The 25,603-nt window shown below is 35.8% G+C and overlaps 1 protein-coding gene across 10 annotated transcripts in view; it reads left to right on the top strand.

Annotated features, from left to right (window-relative positions):
* Nucleotides 1-25,603, top strand: part of EYA1 (EYA transcriptional coactivator and phosphatase 1) — a 420,890-nt gene that overhangs the window by 215,111 nt on the left and 180,176 nt on the right. The gene's annotated exons all lie outside the window — the stretch shown is intronic.

The following is a 25,603-nucleotide window of genomic DNA, read 5'->3' as shown; positions in this document are numbered from 1 at the left end:
GTCAAATGTTTTCCCAGTCTACCATCATCTCTGACTTCAGTTATGCTATCTTATGCCATACAATAATTTAGACCTTTATGTAGTCGATTATGTTAATCTTTTCCTGTATCGCTTTTGGGTTTCTTGTTTTGCCTGGGAAAATCTCACTCACTAGACCTTGTACAGATGATATTCTAGTTTTCTTTTAAAATATTTTTTAAATCATTTATGCTTGAATTGTTAACCCATCTGGAATTAATTTTTGTATACAGCATACAAGCAAAATTTAACTTTGTTTTTTCCCCCAGCCAATTATGCTTGCACTGTTTATTAAATAAACTTTACTTTCCTCACTGAATTGAAATGCCACTTGTGTCATAAATTAATATGCATTTATACTTGGATTTATCTTTGTTTTTTTTTTCTGTTCTGCTAATTTATATGTATATTTCTATGCCAAAAGCTTAGCATTTTAATTAGAGTATTCTTTTTTTTTAATTTTTATTTATTTATGATAGTCACAGAGAGAGAGAGAGAGAGAGGCAGAGACACAGGCAGAGGGAGAAGCAGGCTCCATGCACCGGGAGCCCGACGTGGGACTCGATCCCGGGTCTCCAGGATCGTGCCCCGGGCCAAAGGCAGGCGCTAAACCGCTGCGCCACCCAGGGATCCCTTAGAGTGTTCTTATAATAACTACTGTTACTTGAAAAAAATCAAGTCCTGCCTTGGCCTTCAATTCAAAATTTTGAGGGATATTCTTGAACGTTGTAAATTTTCATATGAACCCTGAAAAATTTTTACTTAATTCCTCCCATATGAGACACTCTGCTTTGAATTGCATTATTGTATATATTAATATTTTTTAATTTTTTTGATTTTAGAATATTAAGCCTTCTTATCTTTAAACATGTTATTTTTATTTATGTTTTTGGGTCTATAACATTTAATCATAGTTTATTGTTTTCCTTATAAAGCCTCACACCTTTTGTGCTAAATTTATTCTTTTGTATCTTGCTATTTTTGTTGCTATTTTGAATGAAATATTATATTTCAATCAGGTTTTACTCCCATCTCCTATTTTCAGATTGTTATTGCTAATAAACTCTGGCCTTCATCTTTTTGATGCTGACAGAGAACAAGGGCACCAATAGCCAAAAAAAATCTTGCCTCTCACTGAGGTGTGGAGAGGTAGATCACAAATTGTGGCTCCCTCTTAGGTTCCCTAAGAGGCAGTAATCTGCCTATTTGCTGCATATGGGTTTCAGATGGCTTAATCCTACCAACTATGCAAAATTTGGAGGGAAACTACACTAGTGGGCAAAATAACCCACAGCTCCTGATGTTGTGGAAAAGGCCTTTACTAGTACCAGGCCAATCTGGGAGCAGACTATCTTCCACTGTTTAACAAGAGGGAGATGGTTGCACAGCCCTCAAAACATAAATATTATCAACATCCATTGTTCACTCCTTGGTCTCTACTTGAGAGACCTTAATAGCCTGGCTTGTATAGGTGCTAATAGAAAACAAGCACCATAAACAGGCAAAGAAAGACATGGTTTATTTAAGTGGGGTTTAGTAGACCAAGGGAATACCAGCAAATTAAAATTTATGAAAAGTGGATTCCAGTGAAGTAGACCTTTAATAAAAAAGCAAAAAGAAGTATTGGAGTTGTACTTAGAACATAGAAAAGACTTTCTGAAACTATAAGCCATTGTTAACTTATTAATAAGTAACCTGAAAAGGAGTATTATGCTTCTGGGTAATCAGTGGTTTGAATACCAAGTGGGAGAAGAATCTCACTGCATACAACAAAAATAGGTGGAAGTTATAAGGTAAAATTTGAGAAATTTTGCCAAACCTCAGTGATCTAATAAAGCAAAGGTGCTCATATAACAAAGTAGTCAAATATATGGAAAAAGACTAATAGAAATAAAAGATATTTATCACCTTAACTGACTACATAAAGGTCCATTACAATGGGAAATTTTAAAAGATTTTATTTATTTATTCATGAGAGACACACAGAGAGAGGCAGAGACACAAACAGGGAGATACAATGGGAAATTTTAAAAATAAGCAAATGGAATAGTAAATCATATAGTTTCTACAAGTATTAGAAATTAGTAGAACATATACATTTGTATAAAGCTTTTTACCTTTTTAATTTTCATGGAATACTTGGAAAATATTATATATTTGGCCACAAAGAAACTTTAACAGAGTAAAATAATTAGGGTTTTACCTATTGTAATATCTGATCATTATCTAATAAATGCAGATATAAATAATTAAAAGTAGACCAAAAATCTCTTTAGTATTAGAAACTAAGATCCATTTTTAAATAATCCAAAAAGGAAATAAAATCAAAAGTAAAAATTATTCAGAAAGTAGTAGTGGTAACAACAATTATTGATGCTTACTCAGTGCAGTTTCTAAGCCCTTTAACCTGGAAGACCTCAACCTTTAGAATAATCTTAGCCATAATATAGATTATGATTCTCATTGGCAAAAGAGATTAGGGCATAAAGAAGTTAAGTAACCTGCTCAAGTGAATACCAGAAGGGACAAGAGTTGCAATTCAAGGAAGGTACACTCTTAACTACCATACTAGAATACCCCATAGCAAAACCTGTGTAATAAGCTCATACGCATATACTTACATGTTTCAGAAGGAAATTTATAGCTTTAAATAATTTTATTCTGAAGAGAGTATCAAAACAAATTATTTAGTTGCAATAATGTGAAACTAACAAAATAAATATTGGGATGATACTAATTAATAAAGACAAAAGTTAAAAAAAAAAAGAATAAGTCTCCTCTTGGCAAAGACTAATAAAATAGAGAAAGTTTTGTTATGACTGTTTTTTTTTTTTTTTTTGGAAAGGGAGTTAAAGCAAAGATATGCCACATTAACAATGAGGAGATGTAACCACATATATGGAGGAGATAGATGGAAGAAAATATTTTGTTTGTTTTTGGTAAGTATATAGCAATACACTTGAGAAGAAATAAATGATTTTCTAGCAAAATATGAACTAAAAATACTGACTCAAGAAAAAACTAAAGCTCTGAAAAGACCAAAAGCTATAAAGCAGGTTAGGAAGATAAATAAAGGTCTTTGTATTTAAAAGGCATTAGTACTTCCAAGGACAATCAAGATGGAGTAAGCCCATTATAGCCTATCTATCCTATTGATTACAAGGGGGAACTCCGGATAAAACACAAGGAATAGCCATTTAGAACTCTGAAAAGTAAATAAAAGCAAGAAGATTGGAAATAGTAGGTCAAAACTAAGCAAATTATAGGAGTGTAAGTCTCATTCTCCCTCTCTCTCTCTCTTTTCCTCGTGGTTTTAATTTGCAAGTGATCATCTTAATCATGATTCAATAGCTGCAGAGATATGTGAATAAAGAACAGAGAAAAACCTCATCTTTCTGGCCAAAAATCCAGAAAAAACAAAAACAAAAACAACAACAAAACAATGCCAAAGAGAGCAGAGGTAAAACCTTCAGGATGTTTTTCTTCCTTTCTCTTTTTTCATCTCTCCCTCTTGATTGTAGCCCCAGTTAGGCAGATGCAGACCACCCAAACTCAGAGAAATCCTAGCTTTCCGTCCAGAAGAACTAGGAAAACAGACCTCTAAAGTCTAAAAAGTGTGGAGGAATTCATTTTTTCCCCCTTGCTTTAATATTTCTGCTTTGACTCATGGGTAGGCCCCAGTCAAGGAGCTGCAGCTGTAATTCAGAGTGAAACTAACTTATCAGCCAGAGGGTATATAAAAGAGACCCCTGAATGGGATGGTGTGGTTGGATCTGAGAAAGGAGAAAGCTGGAAAAGGGGATTACCTAATTCTGTGTATGAATTGAAAACATCCTAGGCTCAAACCTGAGCTCTGCATGCCTACAACAGACCAAAAAGCACACAGCAAAGGCTTTAAGAATTGCACTATTATATGACAGCATACCAGAGGCTTTGAAACCTAATGGACATTGGGAGTTTAGGTTTCAAAGAAGAGAAGATAAAACTTGCAGTCTGAGACTAACCAGATCCATTGTCTCCTAAAACAAACAAAAAAAATCCACATTCCCACAGGATCCAAAGTTTCACAACATAATGGTCAAAATGTCCAAGACAGAACCCAAAATTACTAGACACAAGAAGAATAAGGAAAATGAGACTCTTTCTCAGCAAAAAAGACAACCAATAGATATCAACTCTAAGTTGATATATTGGAATAGTCAGAGATTTTAAAGAAGCAATTATGACTGTGCTACATAAGGTAAGGACAGTTGAAATGAATGGAAAGATAGAAGTTCTCAACAATGTAAATTATTTTTAAAAAGATGGAAATCTTAAAACTGAAAAGAACATATCTAAAATTTAAAAGTGTACTGTATTGTCTCAACAGCAAAATATAGATGACAGAAGAAAAAAATGGGTGAATTTGAAATAGATTAATATAATCCAATATGAAAAGAGGAAGAAAAAAAGATTTTAAAAAGTAACAGAGCCTCAGGGATTTAGGAAAGAATTTCAAAACATCTAGCATTTATGTTATTGGAGTCCAAGAAGAGGTAAGAGAAATTGGCACAGAAAAAAGAAAAGTGAAAAGGCACCAGACTAAGTGGTTCTACCTTTAAATAAAGAATAATTCCTCTAATTTTAAAATATTTCACATCGTACATACATTATTTGTCCTATTCATTTTAGGAAACAGTTTGTCATTAATATCAAAACCTAAATTTAAAAACAGACAAATTGACTAATTTTTCTAGTAAACGCCAGATTTCCAAATATTGAAAGGAATTTGATTAGGAAATCAAATCTAGTAATGTTTTAAAAGCAGTATACTCCTTACCAAGTCAGGCTTATTCCAGGAATTTAAGAATGTTTTAACATAAGGAAATCTATCAACATAAACCCATTACATCAAAATACCTAAAGGAGAAAAACTACGATGAATATATCACTAAATGCAAAAAAAAAAAAAAAGATGGCATCTGATAAATTCGACATCTAAAGGGCATATTAAATAGTGCTACAAAAAATTAAGCATCAACTAAGGAAAATATATATGTGAAATATAGTTGTGAATTGTAGAAGCAAATAGAGGGATAGATTGAAAAATTCAGAGAATTGAATATTGGCCTAGATATCTTCAAGTCTTCAAATTGAACTATCGACATTACAGTATATAGAAGCCTGGTGGAGCACAAAAGCCCTCAAGGACTGGAGACTAATTGGTTAGAATCTTGTACTAAAGTTGGCTTCAAAAAGATTTTGATGTGAATCTGTCACTCAAATATAGATTATCAGATATTTTTGGAATCAGTTTTTTTCCAGGTGTTAGTATCTTTTGTTTGAGGACTTTTTCATAATGTTGATTTTTCTACCTTCAAGCGCCAAGCCAAACAGCTGATTTGATTAACGCTATAGAACAAATGGACCCTGTAAACATATACAGAACTTTCTACCTAACAGCAGAATATTGTAGATTCTTCTCAAGCACACACAGAACATTCTCCAAGATAGATCATATGTTAAGTTATAAAACAAGTCTTAACAAATTTGATAAGGTCAAAATCATTCCAAGTGTCTTTTCTGACCACAATGGAATGAAAGTAAAAATCATTAAGAGAAAATGGGAAAATTCACAAATACATGGATACTAAACAACACACTCTTGAACAACCATTGGGTCAGGGAGGATATTAAAAGGGAATTAAAAAAGTATCTCAAGATAAGGAAAACAAAAACATAGTGTACCAAAGGCTGTAAGATGCAACAATGACAAAAAGCAGTATGAAGAAGAAGATTCAAATAAACAACCTAACTTTACTCTGCAGCTATTTGTAGATGACATGGTATTATATGTAGAAAACTCTAAAGACTCCACCAAAAAAAACCTTACAACTAATAAATGCAGTAAAGTTGAAGGATACAAAATTAACATGCAAAAATCACATTTCTATACACAAACAACAAACGATCCAAAAAGGAAATTAAGAAAATGATTCATTCACAATAGCAACAAAAAGAATAAACTGCCTACAAATAAAGTTAATGAAAGAAGTGAAAGACTTGTAAACTGAAAACTATAAAACACTGATGATGGAAATTAAAGAAAACACACATAAATGGAAAGTCATCCCATTTTCATAGATTGAAAAAATTAAAATTACTAAATTGTCCACTAATCAAAGCAATCTATGGATACAGTGCAACCCCTTTGTAAATTCTAATGGCATTCTTTATAGAAATAGAAAAAAAATCCTAAAATTCATAGTTCTGTTATAAATGTAAAATTTGTTATTCAAAATAAAGAATTTCTGGAGATGTACAGCAATATGACTACAGTTAGTAATATTGTATGATTTACTCAAAATTTGCTAAGTAGGCGGATCTTAAGTGTTTTCACCAAAACAAAAAGGGGAAGTGTGAACTAGGAGATGATTGATATCTTAATTAGCTTGATTGCTTACAATACAGAAGTGTATCAAAATACCAAATCCTATACCTTAAATAAAAAAAATATATTTGTCAATTATACTTCAATAAAATTGAGGGGTGGAATGCCACGCCCAGTGAGAGATGTGAAAATTCTAGATTGACCCTCTTAATAAAAGCTACTCAAGGAATATACAGTCTGGTTTGCCAACTTACTCTCTGAAACTCTTACAAAGTGCTCATGGTTATATCCAGAGTGTTTAATATGTTTTATTAAAGGAGATTTCTGATGCATTTCAGATCTCATTTAATCCGTACAATGTGGAATTTTTTTTAATTGTAGTTAGTAATTAATAGAAGAGAGAACACATATCCTGACATTCTATATTCTAAAGCAGAGATTTAACAATGGATTTAAATATAATAATTTACTATATTTTTAAATATTTATATACTAAAATACTAATGAAAGAGATAAACAAGTAAGCCCTGTATACCAATGGTAAATCCTGTTAGAATTTAGAATCCCAAAGGATGGTAAGAGTTTCCTGGGAGAAATTTTTTTCCCCCATCAAAAAGGTCAGGGAAGCAGGAGAGGTTTTGTTGTTTTCCTCTCTCCCTTTTTCTTTTTCTTTTTCTTTCTTTTTCTTTTTCTTTTTCTTTTTCTTTTTCTTTTTCTTTTTCTTTTTCTTTTTTTTCTTTTTCTTTCTTTTTCTTTTTCTTTTTCTTTTTGTTTTGTTTGTTGGGTGTTGTTTTTGTTGCTTGATTGTCTTGGTAAAGTCCTGAGATGAAGGAGATTGGCATGCATTTTGGTGTGGAGGAGTGAGAGGAGCCCAGAAGAATGCTCTACATGTTTTAGTCTACAGAGGGACTTGTGTGTAGGAACTGGCTGGCTTCCTAAATCCCCTGGACCTAGCTGGATGCTGTGAAGTTGCCAGCATGATGTTTGATAACCAGGACCAGGCTGCATAAGACTTGGCATATAATTCAATTCATTTCCAAGCTGATTTTGACTATCATTCTCATGCTTATTAAAATATACTTTCTCTGATCTGAGCTACTATGCCAAGAAAGATTTGCTCACTTCCTCTTCCCAAATGTGTGATAGAGCTTCAGCATCCTAGGGTGCCAAAGGAACTCTGTGTGTATTTGTTTGATAGGCTATTAAATTAGAAAACTGGATAGTATTATCATTCTCTCTAGTTCCTACTCCTAAGTAACTGAGATTATAGGGAGCTAGAGATGATCAGTAAAGTCATAGTTCCAGAAAGGTTCTTCTACTATCTTTCTGTCTCTGTTAAACTATAGATTAGGCAGGGATCCCTGGGTGGCGCAGTGATTTGGCGCCTGCCTTTGGCCCAGGGCATGATCCTGGAGACCCGGGATCGAATCCCACGTCGGGCTCCCGGTGCTTTGAGCCTGCTTCTCCCTCTGCCTGTGTCTCTGCCTCTCTCTCTCTCTCTCTCTGTGTGTGTGTGACTATCATAAATAAATAAAAATTTTAAAAAAACTATAGATTAGGCATCGTAATAATGAATACCTTGTAAAATCCTTCATAGACAACTGAAAAACTGTAGTCACTCTCAATGTCTAATCCATGCCCATCCCTGCTTCCTTTTATTTTTTTATCATCATAGCCAAGCTTCTTTACCTTTGCTAATATTTAGCATTCACTAACTCCATTTCTTGACTTGCCAGTCATTTCAGAAACTAGAGTTTCTAGCTGTAATTACCAGTGGACTTGCTATTGTAAATTCAGTCCTTGACTTACTTGATCACATTGCTATATGAACTTGAGGATCACTGGCATCATGATGAAGTAGAAATTGTTCAGACTTTGCAATGTGGCAGGACTAGTTTTGAATTGCAAGTGTTTTAATTCCAGGCTGACCTGGAGCAAGACTTTACTTTTTTTGAGGTAGCTTAGTTTCTTGACTCAAAGATGAGTACGATATGAGAACTAACTTTGGGGATTATAGACAGTGTGTACATGTTTAGCACAGATACTGGCATGTACTAGTTGTACAATACTGCTTTTTATCTTCTTGAAGCCTTGTCACATATTTTGTCAGGTCTTCTACTTTTCTGTTGACTTCCTATCTGTATTAAGTTACGGTATTGCCCTAGGCTTCTATGTTCAGCCCCTGTTCTTCTCATTACACATTCACCCTAAATGTTCTCTACTACTCTCATGCTTTAACCACCATCTAATTTCTAAGAATTTTGTAAAGTGTATTTTCACCTCACATCTTATCCCCAAGATTCAGTCAAATGAATATCTGCACCTGAATATCCCATAGGCACCTCTAATTTAGAGCATCATCTTCCCTGAAACCTATTATTCTTCTTTATTCTTGGTCTCTTTGGACACTACTACTATCTACACTGTGACCCAAAGCTAGAAATTTGTGACTTACTGACATTGCTTCTCCTCTCAGTTCTACCATTTTAGAAGTCCTTCAGTTTCAACAATTTACCTTCCCAGTATTTTTCGCATCTCTCCGTTTTCTTTCAGTTTCTTAACTCCGTTTTTCTAAGTCCTAATGACTCAAGTGGACTACAGCTATAGTCTCTTAAGACAAATCTTATTTGTCTCTCTTAATTCTGTCCTTCACAACCTACTGGATCAACTAAGTTGATATCTCTAAAATAGATGGCAACCTTATTTTCTTAAATGTTGTCAATGGCTCACTGTACATTGATGAAGATGCGATGTTATCTGGCTTCCATCCCTTTGCAAATCCTATTTTATTTGTCTTTCCCAGTTTACCTGAATGACTTTCATTCATTCTTCAATGTTCAGTTCTAACATCACCTGCATTAAGTAGTCACTGACCATCATAATCCCTATCCTCTATGCCCCCCAAATTTTCCTATACCTCCCTAGCAACTTTCAAATAAATCTATCACATTATGTGTTCTGCTTGCCTATTAGATCATGAGCTTTATGAGGACAGGGAACATCTCTCATTTATCTGTGTTCTCAGCACATGGCAAAATCATCTGGCCCACATAAAGAACCATAAAATGTTTGTTGACAAGAATTGAACTATACCCCATCTACCCAATAAGTTCCATGTTAAGAATCATTTCACAAAGCCATTAGTCAGTAAGATGATACTAAACAGTCTGATTTAGAATGAAAATTTCTATTTACAGTTATTTTTTGAATCCTTATATCAGATTATCATGAAATAGAAGAAGAATTACATCTCTTCCTTGTTAAAATTTTTTATTCTTGGCTTCTCATCAATATTCACTTATATTGACATGAGCAATTTCTTCCTCCATGTTAATTCTGTATCTCCCTAACATCCTAATTATATTTATGCCATCCTATTTTTTTCTAAATTTACCTAGGAATTGAATTGTAACCAGTGGAGGAAAACAGTCTTCCCTATGAAATCTGAACCAATGGTTGGAATCTTAGTGACTTTGGGTCAACCGTTCTGCTTGTGAGAATAGAAAACTCAGTTGGCAATTGTAAACTCCTGGCCGACAAATACTGTTTGTACTAAACAATGCTTGTCCATACACTGTTTAAAAAATTATCTTTAATTATAATTTAAAGATCAGAAACTTTCTAATGAATAAAACATAGATTTCTGTCTTTCTCAAAAACTTAGGAGAACTAGTCATAGTGAATGCATATTCCGGCTCGACAACAACCCATTTGGGTTGAACAGCAAATGACCCATTCAGGAGAGTTTTCCCACACTGTGGGGCCCCCTACCCATTTTTCTTTCACACATACTGGTTCCTGAAGGCTTTGCAGTCCAACTGCATCATAGGTGTTGACTTTGGTCTTGGACATAGTGCTAACCTTAGATGCATGGGAGTTTCTAGGTTTGTGAGGCTCAGAAATTCAAAAGGTGGTAAAAAAGTATGACTGCATCATTTGACCTAATTGAGAGAATTAGCATTACTGAAAAACAGAAACATCTTTCTAAGTGGTGTGAAAGTAATAGGGTTAAGCGTATTTTTTGGTGCAAAATCAAAACAAGTAGAAGTGTACTGTATAGCCACCCAAATGGTGAAAAGTTGAGGACAGATTTTCAAAGCCTTGAATGGGAATTTATCCACCTGATTTCTATTAGTGTTAATGAGAACCACACTGCTCAGTGCTTTGAATATTCCTCATAGGTGTTTCTCTATGAATATTTATGCAATCAGAAGTAAAATGCACAGCTAAGTATAATCTAGATAGATATTATTCAATTATAGCAGAGTTTCAACATTTTCTAAATTCCAGTTCAACTATAGTCACTTAGAAGCATTTATTTTTAAGTGGAAGAAAATTGAGGAAATATTATAGTGCTGCATTTTGAAGACACTGGATTAAAAGTAAAATCTTTTGGGTTTAAATTTCACTTCTGACACTATCACTGTGTCCTTAGCCTCTCTGAGCCTGAGTTTCCTCATTTGTGGAACAGTTATATTCTCTCATCTTTCCAATCTCAGGATTTTTTTTTCTAATCTCAGGATTGTTGTGGGATGTCAGTGAGATTACATGGGGGAGAGTGCTTTATAAATTTTTTAAAGCATATATAAACTCCAGATTTTGCTATTTAATCAGTAGCTATTTAAATAGGTAAAAAGATTTTCCTACTTATTTTCTTAGCTCTTGTCTTCATCTGTACCTAATTTTTTCCTATTTCCTACGATGGCTAGCATGAGATCCATTCCTATTCTTTTAGGGTTCGAAGGTATTCTGTTATATTGAGGCCTGGCCTCATCTATTTGACCACTTATCTGTTGCCTGGATGCTCCTGAATATGTTTTGCATCACTCGCTTTAGTTAAATAATTCTTAATTTACTTCTATATTAGAAATCAAGTGCAGGGGCACCTGGGTGGCTCAGTAGGTTAAGTGTCTGTCTTCGGCTCAGGTCATGATCCCCTCATCAGGCTCCCTGATCAGTGGGGACTGTGTTTCCCCCTCTTCCTCTGCCCTTCCCCCATACTTGTGTGTGTACACTCTCTCAAATAAATAAAATCTTAAAAATAGTGCTAGCATATCTAAAAAGCCATTAGCTTCATTCTTCAGTTACTAATTTAGAAAGATCTTTTACATTGTATTTTAATATTTTAAATCTATGAGGGTCTATTTGCTACAGTTTGGTATAGAGGTATACAGTTCTTACTTAAAAATTACTGCATCAGTGAGCATGTCATTCTGAGGACTATTAATTATCAGATCAAAGCACTATTATCAATGTGCTTTACTTAAAACTTGGATTCAAGAGTAAGTTGCATTTCTCCCTCCAGGGGAATTGCCATTGCCTGAGAGAAGGATTCTATGCTGATTTTGCCCTTTGCCTTCCTAACACACAAAAGCACCATGTAAAGAATAATACTAGGGGGAAAAGATTGATGCTGTTGTTTTTATAGCTTCTTTCATTCCTTTATTCATCAGCAAACACTTAACAAGACCATAGTTGCTGTTTTCAGGAAGCTTATATTCTAGAAGGGGAGATGGAATATCTGCCAGAACAGCAGGGAGAAATATTCCTGATCTAGATATTTGTGAGAACAAATGAAATTCCAGGGAGAGGCCCCAACCTGGCTTTGGTTACCCCAACCTGGGGTAGGTCCTACCGAAAGTAAGTTCTAAAAGATGAGAAATCCCATCATGAAAGGGCAGTGGGATCTGGGGGAGGATAAGTCAGCAGCACTCTGGATCTCACAAAGCTTAGAAAAGAAGAAATCTACATGGAAAGGTTAAGCTCTTTAAATAAGTTCCTAAAAATGTTTTGATGGGGAACAGGCACACCAATTTAAAATATATGCAGGCTGATAATGTAAGCAACATGAAAAGAACCAATTACCATGTCAGATAGTGTATCATCTGAATCATTAGAATCATTAGAATCAGAGTTCTAAACTTGTCTTAGTGAGGTTGGGAAATTCGATGCAACTCTTGAAGATCTAGAGATTATAAACATAGAAAACACTTAAAATTGTAGTTTCTGTCTCTGAGAGCGAATTTTTTTTAAATTGAAGTATAATTAACATACAATCTTATATTAGTTTCAGGTGTACAATATAATGATTCAACATAAAAAATTACAACTTCAAAGAATTAAAAAGAAATCTTTGTGGCATAAAATAATACTGTGTGCTAAAATACATGTGAAGTGAATATAAAATTAAATTTAATGTATTTACAATTTAAGGTGGATAACTTAGCTCTGATATAACTTTAACCATTGGGATAGTTGGGATACTTGATCTTTTTAATCTAATTTATGTCTGTTGAGGTAGAGAGCCTTGAAATATTTTTTATGTAACAAATTTGTGTATACTTTAGCAACTTGAAATGCAAAGTAATTCAATATTCTACATAGTAATTTGTTACCACTGTATAAGTACTGCTTCTATTCAGTATAATATAATTTTAATTATGAAAATTAAGCTTTTATCTACTTTCATCTGGTTTTGATTTCTTCATTTTTATTGTAAGATCCCTTCATAAATATTATGTAATTCATCTGTGGTTCTACTAAAATGTCTAGTTTTACTCTAACAAATGGAAGATCAGATGGTAGTCTTAATATATGCGTTCTGTTTCTTCTCATCTTGTATGTCATTAGTAAAAATAAGGATGGTTGTGATGTATAATGAAAATGCAGATTCATGACATGATTAGCTTGATGTAAAACAAATTTTAAAGTGCCCCAGGCTTTAAAGGCATTACTCTGGATCTGTGCCCATGTTGTGTATACAAAGTGCTTTTTATATTATAAGAGCCTAGAATCAACCTGTTAACTAAAATACCGATAAATCCCCCAGTGACACATGGAGGAAGAAAATTATAAACGATGTCTGCACACCAGAGCATGTGTGGTGGGGGCAGTGTGTGTGTGTACGTGTGTGTGTGCTGGAGTATCTTTGTATTCTTCTAATAGAACTAGAAAGGAGGAAATATTCAAGGAAATTTTTACATCCAAAGTGTTAACTGTCTGCACAATAGGTACTCACAAATGTAGGACCTTGGCTCTAGAAATAATACCATAAGGATAAATTTAATAAAATATCCTTACCTTAGCCCTGATAAAAATGAATTCCAGTTTTCCAGTTTTTTGCTGTCTTTTCAAAAATCCAAACCTTGTCAATCCATTTGCTCCTAATTCATCTTTTGGGTGTGCCTTGTCCCAGGACTCAACCTGACTCTTTCTCTTCCCTCTTTCTCCTACATTTTTCCAATGCCCTCATGTACCCAATTTCCAGGCAAGTGTAAAATAGCACAAGAAGTTAAGGGAAGTTTCATCTCACACTGGCATGAAGAAGATTGAGCAATCTTACAGACTGGGGGTAATTTGCTTTCTTGTCATTTGGTATCTAACTGAAAGTTTAAAGGACATTTCCAATGGCAGGGATGACATGAGTAAAGGTGTCTTGAGGAAAAGCATATGTGTCCAAGGAAACTGCAGGCAATTAGGACTGGAGCATGAAGGGCAAGCAGGTAGGTGGTTGGGGGGTACACTGGAAAGGTGGCTGACATCTAGACCACAGAGAGCTTCACAAGATTTTCTATGGATTCGGTCTTTGTTCATGGAGTGTTGTTAGCTGTTAAAGGATTTGAAGCCTTGCAGTGAAATTGTCAGAATCCCTGTGTATGAAGTCCATGCTGGCTGCAGTGTGAATGGAAGAGAACCATCAGCTGCGAGGCTGTCTGAGCTGGGCAGTGGGCATAGGGCAAGACATAAGGAGACTGGGGTAGATATGTAGAGGTGGTATGAGCTCGTCTTGGCATTGGATTTGGATATGGAGAAAGAAGAGTAAAAAACCGTTTATATTCCCAGCTTGGATTACTTGTTACACCCCCAAAAGGAGAAATAGAGAAGCAGGTTTCGGGCTAAGAATATGCATTTACTTTGGTAGAGATTGCATTTGAAGTGTTTATGGGAAATTTAGCTGGTTACACAAAGGAGGGGTAGGATTGTGGGAAAAGGATGGCCAGAGTGATGCTGAGCTGAATCCAGATAGATGGTGGGGCTAGAAGTTCCAGGCACAGGGAACAACATAGGTGTGAACTCAAAGGTCAGGTTTGGGACCTACTCATGTTTCAGAATGGCTAGAAGGAACAGGTGTATACAGTAAATGAGAACTCCAGGCTGGATAAGGAGGCTTATACCAGGTCATCCAGGGCTGCTGTGATAAACTGGTGAGTTTGAAGTGAGAGGATTTTGCAGTGAGAGATGTGATGAGGTTTATATTTTATGGAGACAATCTGGCAGTATGGGAAGTTCAATGGGTAGATTGAGTTTGGAGCTTAGAAGATGTCATCTACTAGGGGCAGTGCTATTACAGTTTACACATGACTCAGATGTAAATTCAAAGTTGAATTTATCTTCCATAACTGATTGCATCCTGCTTCCGAGTACACAGTAGCAAAACAAAAACTAGCCACAACAGCAGCAAAGATCCTTAAATGTGTCTATTTCAAGGTCACAGATCTCTTAGGTAAACAGATGGTCCTTTTAGGATGTAAGCTCCGATAGATAGTTTGGATCCTATGGCACCTCTTTGCTTCTCCTTGGGGTGATCTATGTGCCTGGGGGTGCATTCGTGCCATCCTGGCCTTGGCGTAGGTATAGCTATTGCATCTCACATACACATGTTCTCTATAGCCCCCTGCAGAGATGTCCTTGTCCGCTTGATCGCTGTGAACCCTACCTGGTAGAGGGCCCAGGCATGGCTGGTCCTGTGTAGTCCTGTCTAGCATCATGCTGGTTCATTCTCTTCAAGTCCTTGGTCCCCACAGTGGCCTCCAAGGCTCAGTGACCTATCTGTGACCTCCTCATTGTCACAAAAGCCTCTACTCAGCTCATCAAGTTTCTTAGCACTTTCATGTCCCTATTAGAGACCCAGGAATTCTTGGCTGCCTTCTGTCTGCCATACTGGAGTGTGTTCTCATGCTTGAGGAAGGCTTTTGTATATAAAAAGGAATTTATATATTCCCTTGTGTTTTAATATAGTGGTTTATCCCAAAGCCTACAGACCTTATTTTACTTTTAAATCTGGTTATTTGTCACAATATAAGAAAAATTACTCTCACTTATTTGTTTGGTTTAATGAACTCACATATTTAACCAATTGAAACTTCCTTAGGGGCACTTGGGTGGCTTAGTTGGTTAAGCATCTGCCTTTGGCTCGGGTCATGATCTCGGGGTCCTGGGATTGAGCCCTGCAACAGGCTCCCTGCTCAGCAGGGGAGCCTGCTTCTCCATCTCTCTCTCTGCCGCTCCCCTCTGCTCATGCACTCTCTCTCAAATAAATAAAATAAATTGTTTAAAAAGGGAGAGCAAAAATTAAAACAAAACAGAACAAAACAAAAAAACATTAACTACAGGGGATCCCTGGGTAGCTCAGCAGTTTAGCGCCTGCCTTCAGCCCAGGGCATGATCCTGGAGTCCTGGGATCAAGTCCCACATCAGGCTCCCTGCATGGAACCTGCTTTTCCCTCTGCCTGTGTCTCTGCCTGTTTCTCTCTCTGTGTGTCTCTCATGAATAAATAAATTAAATATTTTTAAAAAAAACATTAACTGCACTTAATTAATCAAATTCCCTTAGCCATTTCAAATTATGGCCTCTGGTCTTTGATTTTAGAATGTGGTAACGGTCAAAATCTAAAGAGTCGACAAAGAATATACAGAGGAGCCTAATGATTATAAAATACATTATCTCACTGGCCTTCAAACTTAAAGCACTGATAGTAAAGGTTTCTGATTTCTTCATTCGTTTCTTAACATTTTATATTTTCACTTTAAAATAAAACACCTATACACATCTTTATTTTTTAAAATAGATTTTTGTAAATTCCTGGAGTTATGGTAATCTTACCAGATCCTAAGGTAATGCCAGGCAAGGTTACTGGTTCTTGGTTATTGACCATTTGATGGTTTTGATTGAAGCATGGGACTTAGTTGCACATTCTAAAGATTCAAACCTGAGCCTTAGATTTAGGCTTAGTCCCCCTTCTTAGAGCCAGCTACTTTTAAGTCTGACATACCTTAACTAATTACATAAATTTCCATTTCCAAAAACCAGTACCCAGAACTGGAAGCCTTTTCTTGTTCCCTTCTTGTGCTTTTTTTTTTTTTTTTTAAGATTTTATTTATTTATTTATTTTTTTATTTATTTATTTTTTAAATATTTTATTTATTTATTCATAGAGACACACACACAGAGAGAGAGAGGCAGAGACACAGAGGGAGAAGCAGGCTCCATGCAGAGGGCCCGACATGGGACTCGATCCCGGGTCTCCAGGATCACACCCTGGGCTGCAGGCGGCACTAAACCACTGCGCCACCAGGGCTGCCCAAGATTTTATTTATTTATTCGTGAGAGACACAGAGAGAGAGAGAGGCAGAGACACAAGCAGAGAGAGAACTAGGCTCCAGGTGGGGAGTCTGACGTGGGACTTAATCCCAGATCTCCGGGATCAGGCCCTGGGCTGAAGGCGGCGCTAAACTGCTGAGCCACCCGGCCTGCCCCCTTCTTGTCCTAAAGAGACTTCCTTTACGTTCTATCTTCACATCATCCCTAACTTCAAAGTAATCTTAATGGGAGAAAGACTTCAGGGTGATGGAGGAAGACATAATTGCTGAGAAAGGAAAGGGTCTATATCAGGCTTCTAGAAATAGCTCTGTGTTATCAGAGATGATGCTTTGGTATATATCACTACTATATATATATATATATATATATATATATATACATATATATATATATGGTGTTTGCAGCAAAGAAGGGATGAGGTCACACAGGAGACCCACAATTATATGGTCACTTAATCTATGACAAAGGAGGCAAGAATATACAAAGGAAAAAGTCTCTTCAGCACATGGTGTTGGGAAAACTGGACAGCTACATGCAACAGAATGAAACTGGACCACTTTCTTATGCTATACAGAAAAAGAAACTCAAGATGGATTAAGGACCTAAATGTGAGACCTGAACTGTAAATATAAACTATAAAAGATAGCACAGGCAGTAATTTCTCTGACATTGGCCATAGCACCATTTTTCTAGATATGTCTCTTTAGGCAAAGGAAACAAAGGCTAAAAATAAACTTGTGTCTACATCAAAATAAAAAAAACTTCTGCACAGCAAAGAAAACTATCAACAAAACTATAAGACAACCTACCAAATAGGAGAAGATATTTGCAAGTGATGTATCTGATAAAGGAATAATATCCAAAGTATGTAAAGACCTTATACAACTCAACACCAAAAAACAACCCCAAATAATCTCATTTAAAAATGAATAGAAGACTTGAATGGACATTTCTCCAAAGAAAACATACAGATCGCCAACAGACAAGAGAAAAGATTCTCCCATCACCAATCATCAGGAAAATGCAAATCAAAACCACAATGAGGGGGATCCCTGGGTGGCCCAGTGGTTTAGCGCCTGTCTTTGGCCCAAGGCACAATCCTGGAGTCCCGGGATCGATTCCTGTGTTGGGCTCCCAGCATGGAGCCTGCCTCTCCCTCTGCCTGTGTCTCTGCCTCTCTCTATATATCATAAATAAATAAAATCTTTAAAAGAACACACACACACAATGAGATATCACTTCACATCTGTCAGAATAGGTAAAATAAAAAAACACAAGAAACAAGTGTTGACAAGGATGAGGAGAAAAAGGAACCCTCATGTACTGGTACAGCCACTGTGGAACACAGTATAGAGGTTCCTCAAAAAATTAAAAATAGATTTACCATATGATCCAGTAATTCTGCTACTGGATATTTACCCCAACAATACAAAAACAGTAATTCAAAATGATATAAGCACCCCTATGTTTACTGCAGCATTATTTACAACAATCAAATTATAGAAGTAGCCCATATGCCCATTGGTAGATGAATGAATAAAGAAGATGTGAGACACACACACACACACACACACACACACACACACACACACAGACAATGGAATATTACTCAGCCATAGAAATAAACGTGACCATTTGCAACAATATGGATGAAACTAGAGGGTATGATGCTAAGTGAAATCAGTCAGAGAAAACCAAAACCCTATGATTTTACTAATGTGGAATTTAAGAAACAAAACGCATGAACAAAGGGAAAAAGAAAGAAACCGAAAAATAGACTCATCTATAAAGAACAAACTGGTGGTTACCTGAGGGGTGAGGGATGGGTGAAATAGGCAAAGAGAATTAAAAATACACATACTTAAAAAAAAAATAACTAGAGCTGGAATATACAAGAAGGTTTGGCTGTCACATCCAGTACCTTGGTGGGATGACTGGTAGACTGGGACTTCTGTTCTACCATATAGCAAATTGGACTTCCTTCATGGTGGCTGGGTCCAGAGAGGAGCATATGTAGGGGATAAACCCCAAGGTGCAAGTACAATTCTCCGCATGCATCATCCTTACTAATATTCCATTTGCCAAGCCTAGAATTAGTCTTTTTGGGAGGCATGGTTCAATGGGAGCTATCAAAAGTAATAGCCTGCCATGTTGAGACAGAAGCCAGCAGCGGATGAGAGGTAGGCTGAAAAGAAAAGAGGAGTGAAGACATTTATATCAGGCTGGTGAGAGTGCAGAAACATGAACAGCAACAGGAGTGAGCAGAGTATACTGGGATGACAAAGGATGCTCGTGACACGTAAGTGGGAGGGGGGAGGGGATGTGTTAGATTGTTTGACTAGATAGTAATGAAAAGACTTTTAGTTAATGTTCAATTATTTAGATTGTAATTATTCAGGCTCTTTGTGTTTATGTCATGTTATTGTATGAGCAAGAAAGCAGAAAGAAGAAATGAATGGAGATGAAAGTCAAATCAGTGGTGTTTATTGTTTATGCGGAGAGACTGGAGTCATCTTTAATTTCTTTCTTTGCCTCAAACCCACATCCAATCTACCAGTCCCATTGGGTCTAATTCAAAAATATGCCCTAAATCTGACTACGTATGATCATCTCCTCCGATAAAACTCTCGTCTAGATTACCACCACCTCTTACCTTAACTACCGCTCAGCCCCATTTGCCTCCCTGCCTCTATTCTCTCTTTCCTGTTGTCTCTTTTCCACAGAGCAGCCGGAGGGATCTTTCTTAAATGTAAGTCAGACAGAGTCACTCTTCTGATCAAAAATAAATTATAAAATAAAATAAAACAAAACAAAAAAAGGATTGCTAGTAATTTTCTATTTTACTAAGAATAAAATCTCAGCTCTTTAATTGGCCTACAGTAACCCATGCTCCACACCCAGGCAGGTCCTATTCTTTCCTTCTTGTCAACTATCTTCCACAATTCTTTCTTTCTTCCCTCCTACTGGCCAAGCTTGTTCCCTTTGAACTTGCTGTTTATTTTCAGTGGACAGCATCCCCTCCATGTCAAATTTTTACAAGTCGGGATCCCTGGGTGGCGCAGGGGTTTGGCGCCTTCCTTTGGCCCAGGGCGCGATCCTGGAGACCCGGGATCGAATCCCACGTCGGGCTCCCAGTGCATGGAGCCTGCTTCTCCCGCTGCCTGTGTCTCTGCCTCTCTCTCTCTCTCTCTCTCTGTGTGACTATCATAAATAAATAAATAATTAAAAAAAAAAATTTACAAGTCTATCACTTCTTTTTCTTTTTGAGTTTTAAAATTCGTTTCTAAAATTTGGTTTTATTTTTTATTCACATATCAATAACACATAGTGCTTTGTTAGTTTCAGGTGTACAATGTAATGATTCAGCAATTCTGTACATTACTCAGTGCTCCTCACGTTAAGTGTATCCTTAATCCTCTTTATCTATTTCACTCATCCTCAGCCCCCCACAACCGATGGTTTGTTCTCTATATTTAAGAGTCGGATTTGTCTCTTTTTAAAATTTGTTTGTTCCTGTTCTTAAATTCCACGTATGAGTAAAATCACATGATATTTGTCATTCTCTGACGACTTATCTCAGCATTATACCCTCTAGGTTCACCCAATTTTTGCAAATGGCAAGATTGCATTCCTTTATAGCTGAACAATATTATATTGTTATATCTATATTATTTTTATGCTATTTATATATTATATAAATATGTAATTTATATAAATATATAGTTTACACATTATATATTACAATATATTATGTATACAATATATATATATCACATCTTCTTTGTCTTTTCATCTATCAGTGGACACTTAGGCTGCTTCCATAATTTGGCTACTGTGTAAATAATGCTGCAGTAAACATAGGGGTGGATATGTATTTTCAAATTAGTGTTTTTGTTTCCTTTGGGTAAATACTCAGTAGTGGAATTACTAGATCATAGGTAATCTTATTTTTAATTTTTTGAGGAACCTCCATACTGTTTTCCACAGTGGCTGCACCAGTTTGCATTCCCACCAGTAATGCATAAGGGTTCCCCTTTCTCCACATCCTCTCCATCACTTGTCTAGGTTCTTTACTTTAGCCATTCTGACAGGTGTGAAGTGATATCTCATTGTAGTTTTGATTCGCATTTCCCTGATGATGAGTGATGTTGAGCATCTTTTCATGTGTTCATTAGCTACCTGGATGTCTTCTTTGGGAAAATTTATTTAGGTCCTCTGTCCATTTTTAAATTGTGTGTGTGTGTGTGTGTGTGTGTGTTGGGTTGTATAACTTCTGTATATATATATTGGATAGTAACCTCTTATCAGCTATATCATTTGCAAATACCTTCTCCTATTCAATAGGTTGCCTTTTTTGTTTTGTTGATGGTTTCCTTCACTGCACAAACTTTGTTGTTGTTGTTGTTGTTGTTATTGTTTTTACTTTGGTGTAGTCCCAAGAGTTTAATTTTACTTGCATTTCCTTTTCCTGAGGGGACATATCTAGAAAAATGTTGCTCTAGCTGATGTCAGAGAAATTACTGCCTGTGCTCTCTTCTAGAATTTTTATGGTTTCAGGTCTCACATTTAGGTCCTTAATGCATTTTGAGTTTATTTTTGTGTATGGTGTAAGAAAGTGGTCCAGTTTCATCCTTTTGCACATAGCTGTCCATTTTTCCCAACAGCATTTACTAAAGAGACCATCTTATCTCCATTGTGTATTCTTGCCTCCTTTGCCATAGATTAATTGGTTATATAATCATGGGCTTCTTTCTGTGTTCTCTGTTCTGTTCCATTGATTTATGTATCTATTCTTGTGCTAGTACCGTACTGTTTTAATAACTACAGTTTTATAGTATACTTGAAATCAGGAATTGTGAGTCAGGATCTTTTGTGATTCCATACAAATTTTAGGATTATTTGTTTTAGTAGTGAATAATGCTGTTGGTATTTTGATAGGGATTGCATTAACTCTGCAGGTTGCTTTGGGTAGTATGGACATTTTAATAGTTTTTGTTCCCTCAATTCATGAGCATGGAATATTTTTCTATTTGTTTCTGTCAGCTTTTATTTCTTTCATCAATGTTTTATGGTTTTTGGAATACAGGTGTTTTACCTCCCTGGTTAAGTTTATTCCTAGGTATTTTATTATTTTTGGTGCAATTGTAAATGGGATTGTTTTCTTAATTTTCCTTTCTGCTTCGTTATTAGTATATAGAAATGCAACAGGCTTGTGTATATTAATTATGTATCCTGTGACTTTATTGAATTCATTTATTAGTTCTAGTAGTTTTTTGGTGGAGTCTTGAGGATTTTCTCTATATAGTATCACATCATCTGCACGAGTGAAAGTTTTACTCTTATTTACCAATTTGGATGCCTTTTATTTCTTTTTCTTTTCTTTCTAAGATTTTATTTATCTGAGAGAGTGAGCGAGATCACAGAGGAAGGGGCAGAGAAAGAAACAGACTCCCTGAGCAGAGAGCCCAATATGGGGCTCAATTCCAGAACCCTGAGATCATGGCCTGAGCTGAAGGCGGCTGCTTACCAGACTGAGCCACCCCAGTGCCTTTTTTTTCTTTCCTGATGACCGTAGTTAGGACTTTTAGTATTATGCTGAATAAAAATGGTGAGAGTGAACATCCTTGTCTTGTTCCTGATCTTAAAGGAAAAGCTCTCAGGTTTTCACCATTAAATATGATGCTAGCCGTGGGTTTTTCATACATGGCTTTTTATCATGTTGAGTTATATTTCCTCTAAACCTAGTTTTTTGAGAGGTTTTTTTTTTATCATGAATGAATGTTACACTTTGTCAAATGCTTTTTCTGCATGTATTAATGTGATCATATATTTTTTATCCATTCTCTTGTCAATGTGATGTATCACACTGATTGATTTGTGAATGCTGAGCCAAAACTTCCATTCCAGGAATGAACCCCACTTGATGATGGTGAATGATTTTTTTAACATATTGTTACATTTGTTTTGCTAAGATTTTGTTGAAGATTTTTGTTTCTATTGTTCATTAGAGATACTGGCCTAGAATTCTCTTTATTTTTGTACTGTCTTACCTAGTTTTGGCATCAGAATAGTGCTGGCCTCATAGAATGAATTTGAGTGCTTTCCTTCCATTTCCATTTTGTGCGATAGTTTGAGAAGAATAGGTATTAACTCTTCGTTAAACATTTGGTAGAATTCACCTGTGAAACCATCTGGTCCTGGACTATTGTTCATTGGGAGTGTTTTTTTAAATTATTGATTCACACTGGTAATTGGTCTGTTCAGATTTTCTAGTTCTTCCTCATCCAGTTTTGGAAGGTTGTGTGTCTAGGAATTCATCTGCATTTTCTAGGCTGTCCAATTTGTTGGCATATGATTTTTCATAATATTCTCTTATAAACATCTGTATTTCTGTGTTGTTGATTGTTATTTCTCCTTCATTTCTGATTTTATTATTTTTTTTGAGTCTCCCTCTTTTTGTTAAATCTGGTTAAGGTTTTATCAATTTTGTTTATTTTTTCAAAGAACTATCTCCTGGTTTCATTTATGTGTTCTATTGGGTTTTTTATTTTTTTATTTTTTTAAAGATTTTTAAAAATTTATTTATTCATAGAGACACACAGAGAGAGAGAGGCAGAGACACAGGCAGAGGGAAGCGGGCTCCATGAAGGGAGCCCGACGTGGGACTGGATCCCGGGTCTCCAGGATCATGCCCTGGGCCACAGGCGCGCTAAACCACTGCACCACTGGGGCTGCCCTCTATTGGGTTTTTTAGTCTCTATTTCTATTCTAATCTTTATTATTTCTTTTCTTCTACTGGCTTTGTTCTTCTTTTATTAGCTCTTTTAGTCTGCCACCTTTTCATTATCTATGCCTCAAGTGACACCTCCTCAACAAGGCTTTCCTTAACTAGTTAACACATCACCCACTCCTTTTCCCATATTCCTCTGTATCAAATTTTACCTGAAATATACTTTAGTACTTGTCAATAAGTAATATACACACAGAGGGTCAGGATCAGGAAAATGTCTGGGTTTTTTTTTTCATTTTTATTTTAATCAAAATTATATGCACATAATTGTGAAAGTCAATTCTTTAAAAATTATTGTGGAGAGGAGAATCCTACCTTTCATCTATCTTTGCCTTTCCCAGATAAAACCATTTCTAACTTTTCAGCTTAATCTTGCTATACTATTCCTCACTGATTTTTGTTTCATTTTTAGGTATTACTTATTGATTTGCCACTATGGAAGATGAATATTTATTCCTCTTTCATCTCACTCCCACGTCAACACATACACACAAAAATTTTGTCAGTCCTGCCATCATTCCAATATGGATATTTCCAGATCTTTGGCATTTGTATCATTCCATCTACATGTATGCCCTTTTCAGCAGCTGCATGTAGTATTCTATAATTTCTTTTAATAATTCAATTTCATACCCTCCCTTGATTATTTAACTCTTCTTTCCATGTGCTCAGATGTATCAACTATTTATCAATTTTTTCATCTTGAAAACCTTTCTGGTGCTTTCTGACCTCTTCTGGATTGGACAGCCATGCCTGGTGCAGAGCTATCATCCTAGAAATTCTCTTTACTACCAACACCAGGGATTAGATTCTTCTCTTCCTCTGTGGAGGACTTCTACTTATTTCATAAAGGAGGTTAACTCCCAAATTTCACTAAAACATGTCTTCTGTTAGCTTCCTGAAAAAAGATACTTCTGAAATAAACTTTTTAAAACCTGACATGACTGCAAATACCCTCAACTTGATTTAAGTATCTTCAATTTTCCTACTTGTTATAAAGTATTTTAGGTTATAAAATTCTAAGTTGAGACTTATTTTTCCTTAAGGAATTTGAAATCATTGTTCTATTACCTTCTAAAACTACAGGTTCCAATTAAGAAATCCGAAGTCACATGATCTGTTTTGTCTGTCACCTGTTTTTTTTTTTTTCTCTTTGGATGCATGTAGGGGCTACCCTTTTCCCAAGGATTTTTGAAATGTCTCAACAATGTCCATCACCCTTTTTTTTAAAAAATATTTTTTTTTGTTGGGTATTATTGAGCTCTTTCAATATGAAGTTTAATGTCCTAGGAACTATTTTAGAATTATTTATTTAAATTTTACCCTTCATTTTCTCTGCTTTCCTTCTGGAACTCCAGTTATTTTGATGTTGGACCACCATATTTTCTTTTATTTTTATTTTATTATTGTATTTTCTGTTCTTCTCTTGTTTTTTCCATGTTTTTTACTCTATTCTCTACAAAACTTCTTCAATTTTATTTTTTCAAACATTCAGTTACACATTTCTGCTCATCTGCTTTTTCTTTCTAAGGGCTCTTTCTTGCTAGATATTTCTCTTTTTTAAAATCTCATTATTATTACTTTTCTATCTTATCAACTATCTTATTTCTCTGTGATTATTAATGAGAGTTTTTTGTTTTTGTTTTTCTGGCTCTTGCCTGACCTCTATTTCCTCAGATTGCTTTTCTCTGTTCATTTGGTTTCCTAATTTCTTGCAAGAAGATTTCCTCAGACACAGCTAACCCTTGAATACTGGCTTATACATACAAGTGGAGCACCTTGGAATTGACTGTCTGGGGACTCACAGACCATGGTTGCTATGGTAGGGCAGTTAGGCTGGGTCTTTTCTTTAAGAGACCTCCAGGTATAAGTTTCTCAAGTCTTTCCACTTGGGCTAGTTAAAATTCTTAGTGAAGGCCCTTTTTATCTACTGCCTGGATATCCTAGATTTAGCTGCCATTATTCTAGGAAATCCAAATGGGGAAAGGTTTAATGGAAGGAAACAAGGGCAGTTGTCCCAGAATTCGGTGTGTCCCAGCATTCA

Source organism: Canis lupus, chromosome 29 (genome assembly GCF_003254725.2).
Source record: "Canis lupus dingo isolate Sandy chromosome 29, ASM325472v2, whole genome shotgun sequence".
Classification (NCBI taxonomy): domain Eukaryota; kingdom Metazoa; phylum Chordata; class Mammalia; order Carnivora; family Canidae; genus Canis; species Canis lupus.
The sequence above is the reverse complement of the archived record's forward strand: the minus strand, read 5'-3'. Positions and strand labels throughout refer to the sequence as shown.